General features: G+C 40.5%; 1 long non-coding RNA gene and 1 pseudogene across 1 annotated transcript; one reads left to right on the plus strand and one right to left on the minus strand.

The window, feature by feature from the left end:
- Positions 1 to 581: 581 nt before the first annotated feature.
- LOC132425321 (uncharacterized) lies at positions 582 to 16,747 on the minus strand. The gene is made up of 3 exons (XR_009519417.1): positions 16,733 to 16,747; positions 14,962 to 15,085; positions 582 to 769 (listed from the first exon to the last, which is right to left on the minus strand). It is a non-coding gene; the product is annotated as an uncharacterized lncRNA (long non-coding RNA).
- On the plus strand, positions 4,654 to 5,467 carry LOC132425642 (uncharacterized; annotated as a pseudogene).
- Positions 16,748 to 19,745: the final 2,998 nt, after the last annotated feature.

A 19,745-nucleotide genomic window follows, 5' to 3' on the forward strand; every position in this document is an offset into this window, starting at 1 on the left:
AGCATCAATCACTCACACTGGTGATGACTAATAATAGACTTACATGTATTTATTGGGCACCTACTTAGATTTACAGGTAAGAACATATATTAATGAATAAAACTTGAAGTTGCTGTGGTGACAATTAGTCATTCCAGGTTATTTGTCTCAGAAAATTTAACTAACAAGTGTCAGGCATTTGAATCAAGAGAATATAGGGAGGTCAAAGCTGGAAATTAATTGATTATTAATTTCATAATTTAAAAAGTAGAGGCCAGAAAGCAATTGAGAGCTCCAACTTTGACTCACTTAGAAGTCACTCAAAAGTGCCCACAGGCCATCTGGTAAACCAAGGAAGCTAGATCAAGGTTGACCTCACTGACGCATGCCACCAGCAAGTGTGTTTTAGGTATTCCACAAAGGATGACATATACTCAGTCATTTAAGGAAGCATGTTAATACTGATAATGACAAATATATGGTAATTCTTCCCTCAGCACTTTCCACCTAGTATACTTCTCAAGTGCACTAAATAAAATCAAGTAGTTTGAAAGAATGTATTTATTTTTAATACATTTTTTATTAAGGATATTACATGGGTTAAACTCCATGTTTTGTAATATAACAAAGTTTACCTTGTACCATATGTGTCTTCTGTCCCCACAAAGTTATTGCAGTAAGTTACTCTCTCTTGATTGAATGCCCCAGTATGAGTTAAGACAAATCCCGTTGAAGCCACACCACAGTCTAATACACTCATCTGATGAACCTTTATTATCCCCATTTACCACTGAAAAAAAGCACATCATAAACAGGCTAAACAGCTTTCCAAAAATGTTATATTGGCAAAACCCAGCATAAAATCCATTTATCTTTACTTCCAAACCATGAGTATTGACTCCAATGCTAATGTACATTCTAACACCAGAACTAAACATTTTTTATTTTGCCCTTGGGCAGAAGTCATGGTTCCTGAAGTCTTTTTGATTGACCAAGAAAATCACTCTGGGATCACGAAGCCTCCATTTCTTCAGGATACCAACTAACCAACCAAGAATAAAATGTCTCTCCACAATATCCTTTGAATGAACTTGGCCACATCTCAGACTGGTAATAATGAAGCAGAATTGTTTGACAAGCAAAGAACACGATTACAGGAAGGAGAAAACAACCCGAGGAACACATTAGTGACAACTAAAGATTTTTCTTTTCATTTTATGATAATGGGAAACACTATCTAGATCCCTGCTGAGCAGAGTAAGTCTGGGAAAAGCAAAAGGGAGGATTATGAGGTTGCCTAAGACTAATGAAAATAGACGTCGTTGCTTCAGGCCAAGTTCTCTCCTGTTAGATCTCTATAAAGAGCCACCTATACACCATGAGGTGAGATGTCTTTCAATAACAAGGCCCCAGGCTGGCCCAGCCCTTGTTTTTTTTTCAGCCTGTGTTTTAGGACCAAGAGGGGTTGTGAGATCCCTCCAGGGGCCCCTGTGGTGTGTCAAGTCCCACAGTTCCCCAGGGCTTGGCTTCTCCCTCTGCTCTGATGCTCTCTGCTAGCCAGCCTGAGCTCCTCACACATCTGCCGGAAATGATCATTTCTTGAGGAGTTCGTTTCCCTCAGGAAGATCTGAGTCTCCTCTATTTCTTCTTAGTCTTCTGACTTACTGAATCCTTAAGAAAACACAATTATTTCCTGTCCCAGAAACATTCAGCCACAAGCAATTTGTTTTCTCCTCACTTTGTTTTGGCCCCGTTTAATTTTTATGTATATATTGAATGCCATGACTGTGCTCAGTCCTTTATGATCATTACACAATCTGATTTTATGTTTATAACTAGGTTATAACTAGTTATAGTTATAACTAGGTTTCATTATCCGCATTTAACAGATGAGAAATCTGAGGCCCCAAATAAGCAATACGTTTTACCTAAAGTCACAGAGCTCAGATATAGCACATTGACCCAAGATCTCAGATTCCAAGTGCTATACTGTTGTTACTCTCTGCATTCTATTACTTCCATCGTAGATGGCAGGCACAGACTTTTCTTTTTATTCATAATATTTATCACTGACATTATGTTACTTTTCCACTTATGGCCAGGTGATCTTGACACCACAGATACCTATTTATGCTTCATCTGTAAAAATGGGAATCATGGGACTTCCCTGGTGGCACAGTGGTTAAGAATACGCCTGCCATTGCAGGGGACATGGGTTCGATCCCTGGTCTGGGAAGATCCTACATGCCGCAGAGCAACTAAGCCCATGCACCACAACTACCGAGCCTGCATGCCACAACTACTGAAGCCCACACGCCTAGAGCCCATGCTCTGCAACAAGAGAAGCCACGGCAATGAGAAGCCTGTGCACCACAACAAAGAGTAGCCCCCGCTTGCCGCCACTAGAGAAAGCCCGCGCGCAGCAGTGAAGACCCAACGCAGCCTAAAATAAATAAATAAATAAATTTTTAAAAATTAGGTTTAAAAAAAATGAGAATTATTATACCATCTACCTTAGAAGAGAGTTGTGAGAATTAAGGGAGTTAATATATGTAAAAGAATCAGAACAGGGAATTTCCTGGCAGTCCAATGGTTAGGACTCTGCGTTTTCACTGCCAAGGGCCCAGGTTCAGTCCCTGGTCAGGGAACTAAGATCTCGTAAGTCGCGTGGCGCAGACAAAAAAAAAAAAAAAGAATCAGAACAATATTTGGCCAACTGTAAGCATCAGATAAGGATTGATTATCATTATTAATAGTAGAGGAACAGTAGTGGTAGTAATGACAAGAGGAATAATAGTTGTAGTGGTTCATTTATAGGTTTAGGGATTTATTATCTGTCTCCTTCACTACAACATAAGCTCCTTAAGGGCAGAAATTTCGTCTAGTTTACTATGTATTCTCTTTGTCAAGAATAGTACCGAGCACAAAGGAAAGGCTTAATAATTATTTGTTAAAGGCATGAATACATAAATGACTTCAAGCCTTCATATTCCTTTTTCTGTGACTTTCAGGATATGAGCAGTGAAAATTCACAGTGAGTGAATATAGTCTCCATTGTCAAAGCTGTACCTACCGCATATGCCCAGAGACAAAGTGGGAACCACCTGTGTTCTTTGCCCTTCCTTATGCTGGTGGGCTTCTGTCCTGGGATCTTCTTCCCAGGGACCCTGAACACAGCCGAGTTATTCTTCATTCCCTTCATGCTGTCCTTTACTCTACATCCCATAAAAATGAACCTGTCCTTACTTTTATTGCCTAAAGCCTCCTCCTTGGTAGGTGAGACCTAATTACTCTTGTCAACTAACGTGCTGTTCAAACTTTTCTAACGTCCCTTGCAATTCTAAAAACTCTGATCTCGTGTGACTGTGTGTTTGTTTCAGTTTGCTGTATGTGTGATGACATTAGTTTATCAAAAAATGTGCTAATAGTTACCCCCTATCTGGTAATAAAGAGGGTAAAGAAGAAGGTAAAGCCTTCATCCAAAGGAGGAGCTTTAGTGGTAGAACTCGGGCATCAAGGCTAACTTCTTGGGGGGAAAAATGGTGCTGATGGAGCCTTGAAAAGTCCCTGGTAAACATCTCTTGTTTTTGCTTCCCAGAGATAGGGCTGGAGCTCTCTGGTTAATCCAATCAGCTTTTTCTCCTGACTGCATTAGAGACACAGGCTTCATTCCCAACTGGGTAAGTTTGGAATTTAACTTCTTTCTCTCCTCTGGAAAGTAGCAGAGATTCCTGAGAGAAACCATGAGTGAGGATAGAAAAGAAGAAAGAACAAAGAACAGAAGGAGAGGGCAAGAAATCAGTGCAGGGAGCAGCGGCAGAAGAGAAGGGGCAGATCAGGCCAAAGGGAAATGAGAGAACAAAAGAGAGAGCTGCAAAGTAAGAGGAAAAAAGGGAGGAAATGCAACGGAAAAGCTGAGCGCAGGAGAATGAGCATAGCAAGAAGGTGGTGAAACGCAGAGGATCCCACCAGACTGCCCAGCAGGGACGGGTGGGCAAAGAGAAAGAGACAGGAGGCAAATGCATAAAGATGCGAGGAGCCATCGTCAGTGACCTACTTAAGGAAGGCTTGGTGGTCTAAATAAAATGCACGTTGTTCGTTTATAATTCGGATGGTTTAAGCTATTTATGATACATCTGGGTGTTCCATTTAATCTTATTAAGTTACAGTTATAATTTTATTCATTACACGAAACCAATTATTTTCCATGTATCGTGTATTGAGGGTCCTTATCAAGGGGTAGAAGTGAGATCACTTCACTTAAAATCTATTATTATTCAGACGTGGATTAACCTTACATTGTTGGAATCTTCCTGGTGGTGTCCGGCTGTGCTAAGCACTGTTTGTGATGAAATAAGTATGGATGTACCATTTTACAGAAAGGGGAGCCATTATTACCCAGGAAATGACCTGGCTTAAATGCTTTGGCCTAATTAGCTGTGAAAAAGGACATAGCCCAGGTCAAGTTTGCAGAAAAGCCAGTTCACATATGTACAGGCTTCTCTCTCCAACCTCACCACCCCAGCCTCGTTCGACTCACCATCATCTCTCTCTGACTTGAAATGTTGTGAGAGTCTCTTAGCCCCTTTCCACCTTTGATCTCTCCAGTTACCCACAATACATCCAAAGTGAACTTTTAAAAATATTGTACCTCAGCCTGTATGTAAATTTTCAATGGTTTCCACTGCACAAGGGATAAACCTAAGCTCCCATAAGGACTTACACAATCTTGCCCCTGTGTATCCCATCTTTATGTTCAACTCCGCTCATCTTCCTTTTTCCCCTCAGATGTGCCACCCTCTTCTTCATCCCAGAGCCTTCGCACATGTTCTGTCCTAAGACTGGAACACTCTTCCCCATTCTCCATCTGGCTAACCAACCGTCATGCTTCCTGTCTCAGCATTAATACTGTTTTCCTCAGAGAAGCTTTGCCTGACCGCCCCAGCCTAGGCCAGGTCATTCTATTACACGTGCTTCTGGAATATTTTGCTTCTCCTATATACCAAGTCACATACTTTAATACTTATTTGTGTACATATTTGTGCTGTCTGTGACCCCCAGTTGGTGGTAAGTCTTATGAAAGTCAAGTCCGGCGTATCTTACCCATCATTCTTTCCCTAGTGTCCACCAGAGTTCCTATCCCATGACAAGCACTAAATAGACTGGGTGAAGGAACAAATGAGATCTGCATTTCCAACAACCCAGATTTGTTTCCATCCCAAGGTGTCTGCCTCAGGTAGAGCACATACAATGTTTTCAATGCATTCATTTGCTGAGAGGAGAGAGAGGATCCCTTCTGCATCCCCAGGTAGAATTGTTCTGGATAGGCTCCAGATCGCGGCACCACGGTAGGGATGAAAGTAGCAAGCTTGAAAACCTTCTACGTGCAGAGCGGTGCCGGTCTTTGTCCCCCCATGAAAACAATGTGATGCTCAGTGTTCACCACCTTTTCAGCCACTGTAAGCAGAAGAGTTGCGGTGCTTTTTAGTTAAGGTGGAATCTGGCTGAAGGGCAGAATGTAGTTGGAAGAAAGAGAAGAATGACTAGTATGTTGTATGAAATAAAGGAGACAATATCTTTGGTTCTCTACTAACTTGACACCACTTTCTTTGCAGCAAGTATCTTATTATCCTCCCCTGATGTGCAACTGCACAGCTTCTTCACACTGGTCACCAGGCCCTCATGCTTTATTCTGAAACAACGACATCCAAAATCTGTGCTTCTCACCTAAGTGTCCACCAAAAGATGAATGGATAAAGAAGATGTGGTACATGTATACAATGGAATATTACTTGGCAGTAAAGAAAGAATGAAATCATGCCATTTGCAGGAACATGGATGGTCCTAGAGCTTATCACACTAAGTGAAGTAAGTCAGAGAAAGACAAATATCATATGATAGCACTTACATGTGGAATCTAAAAAAAAAATGATACAAATGAACTTATTTACAAAACAGAAATAGACCCGCAGACATAGAAAACAAACTTACAGTTATGAAAGGGAGAAGGGGGGAGGGATAAATTAGGAGTTTGGGATTAACAGATACAAACTACGATATATAAAATAGATAACCAACAAGGACCTACTGCATGGCACAGAGAAATCTACTCAATATTTTTTAATAACCTATAGGGAAAAGAATCTGAAAAAGGATACATATATATATATATATATATATATATATATGTATAACTGAATCACCTTGCTGTACACCTGAAACAAATACAACATTGTAAATCGACTATACTTCAATTTTCAAAAAAATCTGTGCTTCTCAGTGCGATGACTGGTTTCTAACATCCCAGGATCCTCAAAGACTTTTGACCAAATGTAGCCAGTTGGGTTGGGACAGTCTCCAGCAGGGCCAGATTCAATCTAATGCAGTTTCCAGTTGTGTTCCTATGTCCCCAAATATTCTTTTAAAATTACTGACATCAGCTGACCTATTATGCATGCTTATCCCTTTCTGGTGTTGACGGGGAGTAGGGTAGACAGTGCACTGCTAACTCCAACATAAGTGACCAGATAAAACTGTTAGGATTCGGTGATTCTCTTCTGACAGCCAAACCTGCTTGTAGCTTTCAGAATTCATGCCCACTGATGGCATTAAACACTGAGAGCCTCTCATCACGAAAGGACACCATGTACACAATTATCTTTCCAATGGTTAGATCAGTCCATGTCAATGTCATGTTTAATATTTAAACCTACTCTACTGTCATTTGTATCTGTTTACTCAGTGACCATCTGCAGAACCAATACGAATAAAAAACGGAGCTTGTGGGGCAAAAAAAATATATTGAAAATCATTGAGGTGGACAGACTAGTGAGTCTACTCAAACACCTGTCTCTCCCCCTCCCACCATCTGTGCAATCACTTCACCTTCCAGCCTCAGGACTCATCCCTGCAATTACCCTGTCAAGAGGAGAGTGCAGCTCAGGTGGATTTAATGTGGGTTTAATATGGTCTGTTGAGTTTAATGTTGATTTCCTTTAAGTAACTGTTTCTCTTCTTGCTGAAAATCTATGTCTGTGTGTCTTTGCTTAATTTGGCTGATGAGTCCATCTAAGGCAAGAGTCAGGTTCTGTGTTTTGTAAAGAGACTAGATCAAATAAGCAGAGGAGAGGCCGTCCAGAGCTGTAAGTGGAAACAGCAGAATGATGCATAATTCACAGGTTATAGTGAAGCTAAAATGGAAGGTTAGTATTTTAATGCATTCTCAAGAATTCTTTCCCTCAAATTCTCCATATGACTATAACAATCGCCTATATATAGCTATAAAGGAGAGGGAAGGAGCTGATATGTAATCCAGATCTACTACCTATCGTTAGGTGTGATGCTATAGAGTGTATATTCATTTTCTCATCTAAAAAAATAATTCTTCAAGGTGGGTATTTTAAGGCAAGGTACCCAAGGGGCTGAGAGTTGAAGTATCTTGGGATACAAGCCTAAATCTATTTGTTTCAAAGGTATGTGTTCTTTCCTCTAAGTGGTCTTATCATTTACCTGGTGATAGTACATCATCTGATTGATTCAACCCTCTAAGGGTCTCACCTCACCATGTGTGAGATATGATGCTACATCCCCTGTAGAAGGCAAAACAGTGATTAGAAAAAACTGGAAATTGTAAGAAATTGTCCTTACAACTACCTAGACATGACATCATTAGACCTCAAAGCAATTGGTTAGCCGTAACTGCTCTCTTTCCATCCATTCAATTTTTTCACCAAAAACATATTACTTTGATTGCCAACTATCTGCCAGGCTCTGGGATAGACATTTGGGATAGAGTGACAAGCAAGATGGAAATGTCCTGCAGAGGACAGCATAGCACAGATTGGCCTCTGGACTCTGAAGTGGTCTATGGTTCCATGCAGCCTGCCTCAGAGTATGAGAAACCAAGTACAAAGAGCTACTGCTTCTTTGAAATAATTTATGAAATTTAAAGAAGGCAGCAGGATAGTAATGTTTTCTATTTAGTCAGGCTTAAAATATTTATTTTATCAGATAGACTTCAACCATGATATTTCATAAATATGAGACAAGTCATTAAAGGAAAAGTTTGTGGTTGATTTTCTGAATTCATCAACGTGCTTACCCAGTGGGTACTTTTATAGTTTGCAGAGGTATTGAGGAAAGGCAACACTGGCCTTCAATGACAACGTACAGCATCTCAGTACTGAACCAAGAAATTCCTATTTAAATAGTAAGGTACTTGGAATTATTCAGCAGCATGAACAAGTCAGAAGTCATTCCCAGAGGAAAATTTACCCCCTTCCCTGGTTTCTGAGCCACAAGTAGAGACTGGCATTCCCTTATTCCTCATCTTAGTGAGGTCAATCAAAAACTCCATAAGATACATTGAGTATGTCACATCAATCTCTTTGCTGTTTGGATGAAATGAGCTTTGTGTTATTCTCAAATTAGACACTCATCATGTATAATTTGCCTCTTACATAGAACAGCTGCTGGCTTTTACAATGCTTTCAATCCAATGAGTGCAGCCATTGTTGGTGTTACTGTGAGCATTAGTCAGTTCTGTGATATATGCATCATTTGATTTGATGATAAAATACAGAAAAGCATTGTCTAGAGAAAAGCATGGTACGTTTATCTTCACCTAGAAAAATTAACTTTGAAGTAATTATACTAAAAGGCATTAGGCTATTATACTGGAAAGCTATTTTACTTTTTTAATTAAAAATTATGTTAATATTAAATATTATTCTGTGGCTGTTTATGAAGGAGACAGCACATTTTTCATCAGTATGTTCAAAGAGGCAACTGAATCACCAGAGTGGGTCTCATGGATAAACTGGGAATCAGGAAATCATGAATTTAAAACTTTGCTAACACACTCCCTACTTTTGCCATCTATAAAACTGAGTGGGGAGATCATCGACAAGCATTTACATGAAGCACTTTAAGATGGAAATTGTTACCACATATATACAAAATGTAGTTCTCAGAGTACAGTTCTAAATTGAAACACCATAATGATTGGTATTTGCCACTGATTGGAGATCTCATAGTATAATAGATTCTGTTGGTGTTAGTTTATGTAGTTGAGAAGTGGGGAAGCTTGGGAGACATCTAATGTAATCATTACAAGCAGTAGTCTCTCTTTTTTTGAGTGTATGTATTTCTCAACTCTAACTGGAATCATTGTTTTATAAATAAGATAACTGAGGAAAGGGAAACCTACAAAGTCACAGTGAGTTAGAGAAGGATATATTACTACAACTCATCGGTTTATAAATTTTATTCTTAATCCCACCCAGCTAAAATGAGAAGTATAAATTTAATAAATCATATTTTAGATGATAAAGGGCAATAAAAGCTGTGTCATAAGCACAATTATCATTTTTCAAATTATAAAGGTAAAATTTGGCTAAGGGGATATATTCAAATTTTCACTGCCAATGTGCACCATTCCTATTAAACTGGCTTTCATGGACTAGTCTACATGCTCTTTATGATATTGGAGCTGTGTATTTAGGAGTGATGTACTGTTTTGAGAGTTAGAGATTATCTATCTCTTCTATATGAATATTTGTACATATGTGTGGATATGTACACACACAGACATACAAACACACGAAAAGAGTTCATTAAACAGAGTTCTTTTATAAATAGCCTTTGATTGAATTCCACTGCTTGTTCTGAGAATAACTGTTTGATTTAATTCAACTAGTTTTGTCAACTTAACTTGATTATGTAGATTCACTTTAAGATCTTTAATTTATTTACTCTGTTTCATGAGGCAAAACCTTGTAAAATTGAATAAGAAAACGACCATAAAGGACTCTCTACATTTATTCTCTACATCTATAAAAAACATATAATTAATCATTAAAAAAACTAAATCATTTTTTTAAATAGCTAGCAAAAGTTATTCTAGAACCAGAGGTCTTGGTCTTATTATAAGCATCAACTTTATAGAGAACTTCCTTGTGACTTATTCCATTCATAGAAATGTAGGAGCATTCATATAAAAATATAGAGAGAAAAATTTCCCATCAAGAATCCTTACTCCAATCTAAGCAACGTAGGCAATTTTAGCTTGCAAGAAATCTCTAAATGCAATTTAATGATTGGTATAATGTAGCCTACCCTGAAATACATGGACTTAAGTAAATCTTTAAAAAGGAAGAAAAGGAAATCACATTAACGAATGTATTTAGAAGATCTCAAACATGATTTTTCCATACTTTCAAATGATATATTGAGATGGAAGGAAGGAAGGAAGGAGGGAGGGAGGAAAGAGAGAGAAAGAAAGAAAGGAAGAAAGAAAGAGAAAATGTGTGAAGACTGGGAAAATGTAGTATTTGTATATTATGTTGATAGCAATGTACATGGGTGCTGCCACAGTCTGTTAAAAAATGCCGAGTTGGATGGCTAAAAAACGACTGGGAAGCATCTATTCAAAGTCATTGAAGAATCTGAAGAATTTATTAAAGAGTTCCCATTGAAGAAATTCAGAGAGAAAAAAAAGGCAGTCTGTCAGACATTATGCAAATGAAGCATAAATAATCTGTGTCAACATGACCGTGTTTCCAACTCTCTCTTCCATTTTGCTATGACATACATCAAGGTTTTGTCACAGGGAACCACAAAGGAAAAAGTCACTAAGTACAGGAAGGATTTTTCAGCATTTGTGTCAATCAATCCATTGTAGGAGAGGTTTCAATCAATAAGTTATAGATGGGTAATCAGGAAGGCATAACCACCAGGAAAATTGAGAGAGGAGCAGTGAGCCTATTAGGATCATGTTCATGAGTTCTAACTAAGATTTGCGTGGAGAGTTATTGTCTGATTTTCAACCAAGAACTGAAAACTGGTTCATCCACGTATTCAAAAAAATATAATTGAACACCTTCTGCATGCCAGCTATCATAGTATCTGTATGCCAGAAACCACTATAGATGCTAGAGGGGAAAAACCAAAATCATACTTGTGTTTTCTCAAACTGATATGTCTTAGGAAGGTAAATGAAAACGAGAACTACAAACGATGGCAAGTGTTAGGAACTGAATGCGTGTCCTTCCCCCAAATTCATGTTAAAACCCTAACGCGCAGTGTGATTATTTGGAAGTGGGGCCTTTGGGAGGTGATTAGCATTACATGAGGTCATGAGGGAAGAACCCTCAGGATGGAATGAGTGTCCTTATAAGAAGAGATCAGAGAGCTTGCTCTCTGTCTGCCATGTGAGGATACAGCAAGACAACAGCCAGGAGGAGGGTCCCCCCACCAAGAACCCAACCACGCTGGCACCCTGTGCTGGAGAACTTCCAGACTCCAGACCGAGAAATAAAGATCTGTTGTTTAATCCACCCAGCCTATAGCATTTTGTTATAGCAGCCCAAGCAGACTAAGAGAGCCAGAGAGGGTACTTTCAGGGGAGAAAGGGGTCGGGGGCGGGGGGATTTCAGCAGTAAGATACACAGCTTAGAGATGGTCATTAAGGCCTTTATATTTGGAAGGTTTATTTTTACCCCTAACAAAACAAACAAACAAAAAAAGCAGTAACTGATTTACACTAAAGCAGACCAATAAGCTAGAGAGGACTAAACCAGTGTGATTCATGTGTCTCTTAATGATGAAAGGTCTGGTGGAGAGAATCGGGCCTGCACTCTACTTCTGGCTTAGCCACTGTGCAGCTTAACACACGGCTTAAGTTTCCCAACCTTTCTGGGCCTTGGGAACCTCATCTGTATAGCAGGGGACCAAAACCCTTCTAGATTCTCCCTACTATTACTCTGAATCCTGCAGGCACCCCAAATATGTGCTAGTGGTCTGGGATGACGATGTTTCTTTTGGGTTTTTTTTTTTTTTTGCGGTACGCGGGCCTCTCACTGCCGTGGCCTCTCCCGTTGTGGAGCACAGGCTCCGGACGCGCAGGCTCAGCAGCGGCCATGGCTCACGGGCCCAGCCGCTCCGCGGCATGTGGGATCTTCCCGGACCGGGGCACGAACCCGTGTCCCCTGCATCGGCAGGCGGACTCTCAACCACTGCACCACCAGGAAAGCCCCTGGGATAAGGATGTTTGACTTAGCCCCATCAATGGCTCACCAAAAATCTATTTCCATTCCTAGAGAAAATAACTCATTACATGTTTCACCATGCCTGAATTATTAAATATGAAAGAGAGAACCCTTAGTTTTTCTTACAGATGTCAGTTAAGGAGAACCCAAAACCCAAAGTTCGCTAGGCTGTGCTTTATAATAGCTTCTAAGTTACTTGCTTTTTTTAAAAAAAATAATTGTTTTTAAAAACTTGCCTTAGATTATATTCTCAGCTCTAACTATGAGCAGATATATTTTTAATAAAACAGTGTTCTGATATACATTTATGTTTTTCAAACTGGATGTTGAATCTCAAGCCCAAATCAAAAGAGAAAATTTTCCCTTTACTCCAAGTTTAACACAGGGCAGATTTTCCATGATCCAAGTCTTCAGATATTTGCTTGACTCAGGGAGACCTTTCTCAATTATTTGTCATTCCTGCTCAGATTCCGACAGATGTCTGAGATCAGATTCACTCTGAGTAAAGCCAAGCTTTTTAACTCCTCAAACGTGTTCTTCGTGGAAATAGGGTTGCCGTGCAGGGAGGAGTCGATGACACTCTTAAGATAAATGACACATATAATCATATTTACCATAAAAATATAATGATATGATACACATTTTGAGGTATATGATTACAGACACTGGAGTCTGAGCAAGAAACCTGAGATGCATTTTTCCCTGAATGTAAGCATATTTATATGCCTTTCTTTTAAAACCATCCCTTGGGTTTATCCTTTTAAAGCTTTCACCTGGTCCTGCTTATTTGCCTCTGAGATGATGTCCCTGGGGTCTGCAAACACGGGTCGTGTCTTCAAGGGCTGCAATGTCTGTAAGGATTCAGAGTTCAGTATCTTGGGGAGGAATAAATATAGAAGGAGAAGTACTTGTCTGGAACTAAGACCTTCTTTAGGGATAATGAAAACCACCTAATGTATGTTATTAGCGTTTGGGTTTCAAAGCAGAATGCTTTTTAACTGCTTGCTTTCAAGTTTTCTCCCTCCTCGTAGTTATAGCACTTTGTTAGAGCTTGGCTTCTTTCCTAAATAGAATTATTTGTATGCCCAGAATTACACCACGGAATCTCATGCTTACAGAAAGACATTTTCAGATCTCTCAGTTAACGGAAGCATCCTTTCTTACCTCCCTTTGCACCCTCGGAATTTTAGAAGAGGGCCCATGAGTGCCTAAACCTAACAAACCCGTCAAGAGCTTGCTCTCTCTTCTTAGTGAATTCAAGAGGGTTTTTAAAAGATCATCATTTTTACAATGTTGTGTCAAAAATAATGATCTTTTAAAAACCTTCTTTAATTGTAAAGCAACTATACTCCAATAAAAATTAATTTAAAGAAAGATCATTATTTGTGTGTTTTCTCTTGCTTCTAGGACTTTGAAAATGCAACTCTCTGCTCCACACCCTTCTTATAAAGTCTGTGTTCTAATAAGGAACGACTCTCGCCCTTGCTGTGACTCTTTTCCTTGACTCCCACTTTCTTTTTTCCCTGTCATGCCTCAGGTTTCTTTCAACGGCAATCCCTTTTATTTCCAACCATATTTTGTAGGTCGCTGGGCTCGTTAAGTCCTGGCCTGCACTGGCTTTCGCCAACCGACACTTGCTCCCGGCTCTTCCTCACTGCCATCCACCCGAACCCCCAGGAACAGTCAGGCTTCTTCTCCACCTCGGGCTGCTGCACAGTCTTCCTTCCCACGACTCCATCCTCAAGTTCACGGTCAGCATGGAACTTTTCAAGTAACTTAAAAAAACTCCTGGGCCTCATATCTCTCTCTCTCTCTCTCTCTCTCTCTCCTCCATAAGGGATGGTCGGAGCAGAACCAGTTCACATCTTTTAGACTTGAGATGGGCAGTAAAAGCCTTTGGATTTGCCTGCTGGAAGATTACCACTTCCTTGCAGTGGAGATCCTGTGCTCTTTGGAGAATCTCTAGTGGGGCTGTCACTCTCCGCCAGGTTCAGAGGGGTTTTTTTTTTTTTTATTGTCTCTGTCAGTTAGCAGCCCAAGGTTACTGCCAGCTCTCTGTCAGGGCTTTGATTTTTGTCAGCTATGGCCAGGTCCTTTTAGTTACCTGCTATCTTTTCAGCTTTGTTCAGGCTGAGCTCTTCTTGTCTACTAATTAGCTCTTTGGAGATTTCTCTTTAAAAACTCACTATCACAGAGGACAGGAACTGTTCAAAAGTTTTGTGCTTCATAGAAATTCCATATTCATCCATATCTCATACAGCCATAGTTTTGAAATTAAAAGTGGCAGGTCAGGCCAATTTAAGGTATAGAAGTAACATCGTCTCTAAAGAGAGACCTTCGGGTTCTTGATCAGGTATGGAGATGAGTGACAGGGAAAGGAAAGGGTTTACATCAAAAAAACACGGAGGGGTACAAATTAAAAAGAAACCATCACTCTGGATAACTTATTCACATGTTCTTTATCTTCTGGTGTGCAAATATTGTGCTAGTTGAATATAAAAGTAGCGCAACTTTAGGGTACAAAAAAAAAACACACTGTAATAACATCAAGAGTGGTCTTACATCAAGGAGGGCCCCGAGGATGTCTTTGTTGTCAACTTCAGAAGAAAAGAGAGGAACAGAAGAGGAAACTGGCAGAAGGAATGGATGCCAAAGAGAACTCAAAGGATTAGGTCCGGGTGAAGTGATCGGTATTCGAAAACAGTCTGCCTGCTGGCTCTGATCTAAGGGAATAGGCTGGCAGCCAGGCCAGAGGGCATAGGAGCACAAACACACCTTCCGCGCACTGCTTGAGGGTTGCCTCAGTGCCTTAGAAATTGTGCTAGCAATTAGAAAGGAAGCTCTGTGAGAGCAATAGGCAAAAGACTCTATTTCTAGGTAAAATTCTGCTTTTTACATAATTCCTAACCTGCTTGTCCCCTCCACACAAACATACCTTTTCTTTTTTTCTTCTCTTTTGTTGGCTCCCTTCTTTGGCTAGGCTCCCGAGTACATTTTCCTTCTGCTAACTTAGTGCTGTTGTAAGTTGCACTTACATTGCATTTACACAATGTTAATGCCTGCAAGATGAAAGTAAAAACCTTTGAATATATTAATGCTGTAACACAGATGTCTTACTTTTTACTCTCTCTCTTTTTTTTTTTTAGCAAGTTGATGTGGCTAATAATGATGCAGATTGTGTTGGATGGATGTGCAGATGAAACAGGGGAATACAGATTAAATAAAAATTTCTTCAAAGCTTACATTTGCTTCATAATTTAACTTCTGGGCTTGTCTCAGTGGTAGTAGGTGTGACCAGGCATCATAACATTGTTCTAAAATATCTTGGCATCACAGAGCCACAATCATCCAAACAGCACTGCTGTACTTCTTCGAAGCCAGGGGGGAAAAAAAGATAGGGAAAATATAGACTGTCAGCAGCTCCGTACAGAGAGACCTGACCCAGATGCTAATGATGGGGGAGCTGAGAGAAAGCAGGGACAGAGGTTCTGGGCTTAAGAAGTAATCTGCTTGTATACTGAACTTGGCTTTTTGTAGCTACATTCAAAGCATCAGTAACCTGATATTGAATGAGGTGTGCGCCAGAGGTGGTCACATACTCACTCTGGAAACGTCCATGGAATGACTTTGTCATTGAGCTCTTTTAAACAATGAATAAAAGGGGGTATTGATGACATAAGACCTTGGAGCAGGTGCAATTTCTCTTTCATGTATCTGTTCATTCAAGGAGCATTTGTCAACATGCCACTCTATGCCAGGGACCTTGCTAGGTCCCTAGGATATAACAAAACCCCTCCCCTCAAGGAACTCATAGTCTAGTGGAGAAGACACATGCAAGCAGAAAACCAATAATATCATCTTTTAAAGGAAGGAAGAAGTGCTGTGGGTTCTCCCAGGAGGGAATGGCTCTGTCTGCCAGACCACACGGGGCAAGACTACATCTGAGTTCTGCACCTTTAAGGCATGAGGAGAAACATACCAGCTGGACAGACATGATGGAGAAGCATGTGTTGAGGCCTGGAGTCATGGATGAGCAGAGCTTTGTGGAGTGATCAGGATGTCAGCATGGCAAGAGCTTAAGCTGTATTCAGGGGAAGGCCACGGTTGGGGGACAGAATGACGGGCAATAAGATTAGGGTTTGAAGCAGCCTCTACAAGGCCTCTTTTTTTCTTTTTTTTTTGCGGTACGCAGGCCTCTCACTGTTGTGGCCTCTCCAGTTGCGGAGCACAGGCTCTGGACGCGGAGGCTCAGCGGCCGTGGCTCACAGGCCCAGCTGCTCCGTGGCATGTGGGATCTTCCCGGACCGGGGCACAAACCCATGTCCCCTGCATCAGCAGGCGGGCTCTCAACCACTGCGCCACCAGGGAAGCCCGTCATGGCCTCTTATGCTGAGCTAAGGCATTTAGAATTTACACTACAGGCAACAGAAAGCCAACAGAAAGCTTGTGGCAAAGGGGAAGGGTGACACAATCTGACGTCCCTTCTATGATAAATGATAGTTGTAAGGAAGGGACATGGCCCCTCTAGAAGAGACTGTTTAGGACGTCTGTGCAGTTCTCCAGACTGTGATGACAATAGTTAGCTGAAGAAAAAAGGCTGGATTCAAGAGACTCTATTGAGGAACTTAGAGGAGCAGAATTGAGCTTCAGCTCAAAATTTTTGCCAGTAACCACATCGTCCCCCTGCCCCTCCAGGATGATCTTACAGTTATCTTGCAGTTCCAAGGTAACTTGCTCGGAAGCCCAGGCTCCTTTCCAGGTAAAATGCACTCAGCGCATAAGGGTCTAATAAGATACATGAAAAAAATCTTATTGGTCTTCCCTCTTACACCTTGAGCTTTGTGAACACAGACAGCAGCCATGCCTTATCCCCTTCGTTAACTCTGATGGCATCTAAATAGAACTTTGAAGAGAACACATTTATGATGTTTTCCCAAATGAATGAATCAAAATGAGTGACAAAACTGGAGTGTAACACCCTCCTCCCCATCCAGATTGTAAAAACACATTGTGTTTGTTTAAAATAGTTGCTAGATTATAAAATTTAATTTTTTTATTTTGAGAGAAGGAAAGTGATCAATTTATTGTAAACAATAAAAAAGCTATGCTCTGGTGCTTTATTGAAATGAGTGCCCACCTCTTTGTAGAAATAAACTAAGTATAGACTAAGTTTTTAGGTAGTGACCTATAATGCTGATTTCCCAGATTTCCAAGTGATGCACACACGGCAGGTCTATGTGGTTACATGGTAAACGTGCTTCAGGGAGTGACTGTCCAGGCCTGGGCTTTTTGGAGGTAGTGAGCTCCTGATGCTATAAGAGATCCATTGCCTTCTGCTGATGTTACTAAGGAAGCAGTAGGTGAACACAGCTGACAGGGACAGTGGGTAGGTTGGGCACTGCACCAAGACACCCTGCCGACGGGCAAGTGGCAACTAAAATCTAAGAGTTGTGTCCATCTTGAGGGTTTGTTTTTTAAATCAAGAGCTGGATGGGAGAATGGGATCCTGGACTCAAGGTAAAAGGACTAGAATGAATGGAAAAGCATATTGCTGGGACCAGTTTCACAGACAATGCCCCAATCATACCTATCGCCAGTCTGCATCGCGTCCTTTCAAAATATCTTCCCCATTTCTTTTCTCAGTGGTTTTCGAGTTTCATTTCAACCCCGATGTTTACACCTTCTCTCTCACTCAGCTTGGCTGGTACAGCTTTAAAAGAACCTGAAAGGGAACAGGAGGACACAGTGTCTTTAAACACAATTGACACAGCCATCTGTCAGGCGCCGAGGGCATCTGGGAGAGATGCTCTCCATGCTCATCTGGCCAACTGGTCGACTGCGGGACCCTAATAATTACATTATCAAAGCCAGAGCATCGTCCACCGCATGAAACTTCAGACATTACTTATGGATGAAATGAGGTCAGAAGAGGTCAGAAAAGATGAGAGATGAGCTGGCCATGACAGCTGTCCAAGCTGCCCTTGAGATGCAACTCACAGCTTCAGAGCTGGGGCTGCATCTTCTCTTGGAGAAGAGGTTCTGTCCACCAGATTCGCTGCTGCTGTGGTGTTTCAACCCTGGGGCAAGTCTCCCAGGCAAAGCAACCCTCCTGGAGGAGGATGTAGGAAAAGCAAGCAAATACTGCTTTTAAAATATAAAAAGCATTAATCTCGTGTTTGTGCTTGTCTAGTGAGCTTTAATGCCAGGCTCGAAGCTCCCCAAGAGCAGTTATTAGCATTGTGGCTAGGCCTTAAGCAACTCTCTGAATGAAAGCATGTATCAGGCATGAATGAACAGACAGCTTGATGACAGCAAAAAACAACACATACACCCTGGTGTAGAGAGTTGACGAGAGAGCTTTTTATGAACAGATGTGATGAACATTGTGGTACCTGTCTCTTTTTGAATTATGGTTTTCTCAGGGTATATGCCCAGTAGTGGGACTGCTGGGTCGTATGGTAGTTCCATTTTTAGGTTTTTAAGGAACCTCCATACTGTTCTCCATAGTGGCTGTATCAATTTATATTCCCACCAACAGTGCACGAATGTTTTCTTTTCTCCACACCCTCTCCAGCATTTATTGTTTCTAGATTTTTTGATGATGGGCATTCTGACTGGTGTGAGGTGATACCTCACTGTAGCTTTGATTTGCATTCCTCTAATGATTAGTGATATTGAGCATTCTTTCATGTGTTTGTTGGCAATCTGTATATCTTCTTTGGAGAAATGTCTATTTAGGTCTTCTGCCTGTTTTTGGATTGGGTTGTTTGTTTTTCTGATATTGAGCTGCATGAGCTGCTTGTAAATTTTGGAGATTAATCCTTTGTCAGTTGCTTCATTTGAAAATATTTTCTCCCATTCTGAGGTTTGATTTTCATCTTGTTTATGTTTTCCTTTTTTGTGAAAAAGCTTTTAAGTTTCATTAGGTGCCATTTGTTTATTTGTCTTTTTAATTCAATTTCTCTAAGAGGTAGGTCAAAAAGGATCTTGCTGTGATTTATGTCATAGAGTGTTATGCCTATGTTTTCCTCTAAGAGTTTTATAGTGTCTGACCTTACATGTAGGGCTTTAATCTATTTTGAGTTTATTTTTGTGTATGGTGTTAGGGAGTGTTCTAATTTCATTCTTTTACATGTAGCTGTCCAGTTATCCCACCACCACTTATTGAAGAGGCTGTCTTTTCTCCATTGTATATTCTTGCCTCCTTTATCAAAAATAAGGTGACCACATGTGCATGGGTTTAACTCTGGGCTTTCTATCCTGTTCTATTGACCTATATTTCTGTTTTTGTGCCAGTACCATACTGTCTTGATTACTGTAGCTTTGTAGTATAGTCTGAAGTCCAGGAGCCTGATTCCTCCAGCTCCATTTTTTTTTTCTCTCAAGATTGCTTTGGCTATTTGGGGTCTTTTGTGTTTCCATACAAAGTGTGAAGTTTTTTGTTCTCATTCTGGGAAAAATGCCACTGTTAGTTTTATAAGGATTGCATTGAATCTGTAGATAGCTTTGGGTAGTATAGTCATTTTCACAATGCTGATTCTTCCAATCCAAGAACATGGTATATCTCTCCATCTATTTGTATCATCTTTAATTTCTTTCATCAGGGTCTTATAGTTTTCTGCATACAGGCCTTTTGTCTCCTTAGGTAGGTTTATTCCTAGGTATTTTATTCTTTTTGTTGCAGTGGTAAATGGGACTGTTTCCTTAATTTCTCTTTCA

The sequence above is a fragment of the Delphinus delphis genome, chromosome 5 (genome assembly GCF_949987515.2).
Source record: "Delphinus delphis chromosome 5, mDelDel1.2, whole genome shotgun sequence".
Taxonomy (NCBI): Eukaryota; Metazoa; Chordata; class Mammalia; order Artiodactyla; family Delphinidae; genus Delphinus; species Delphinus delphis.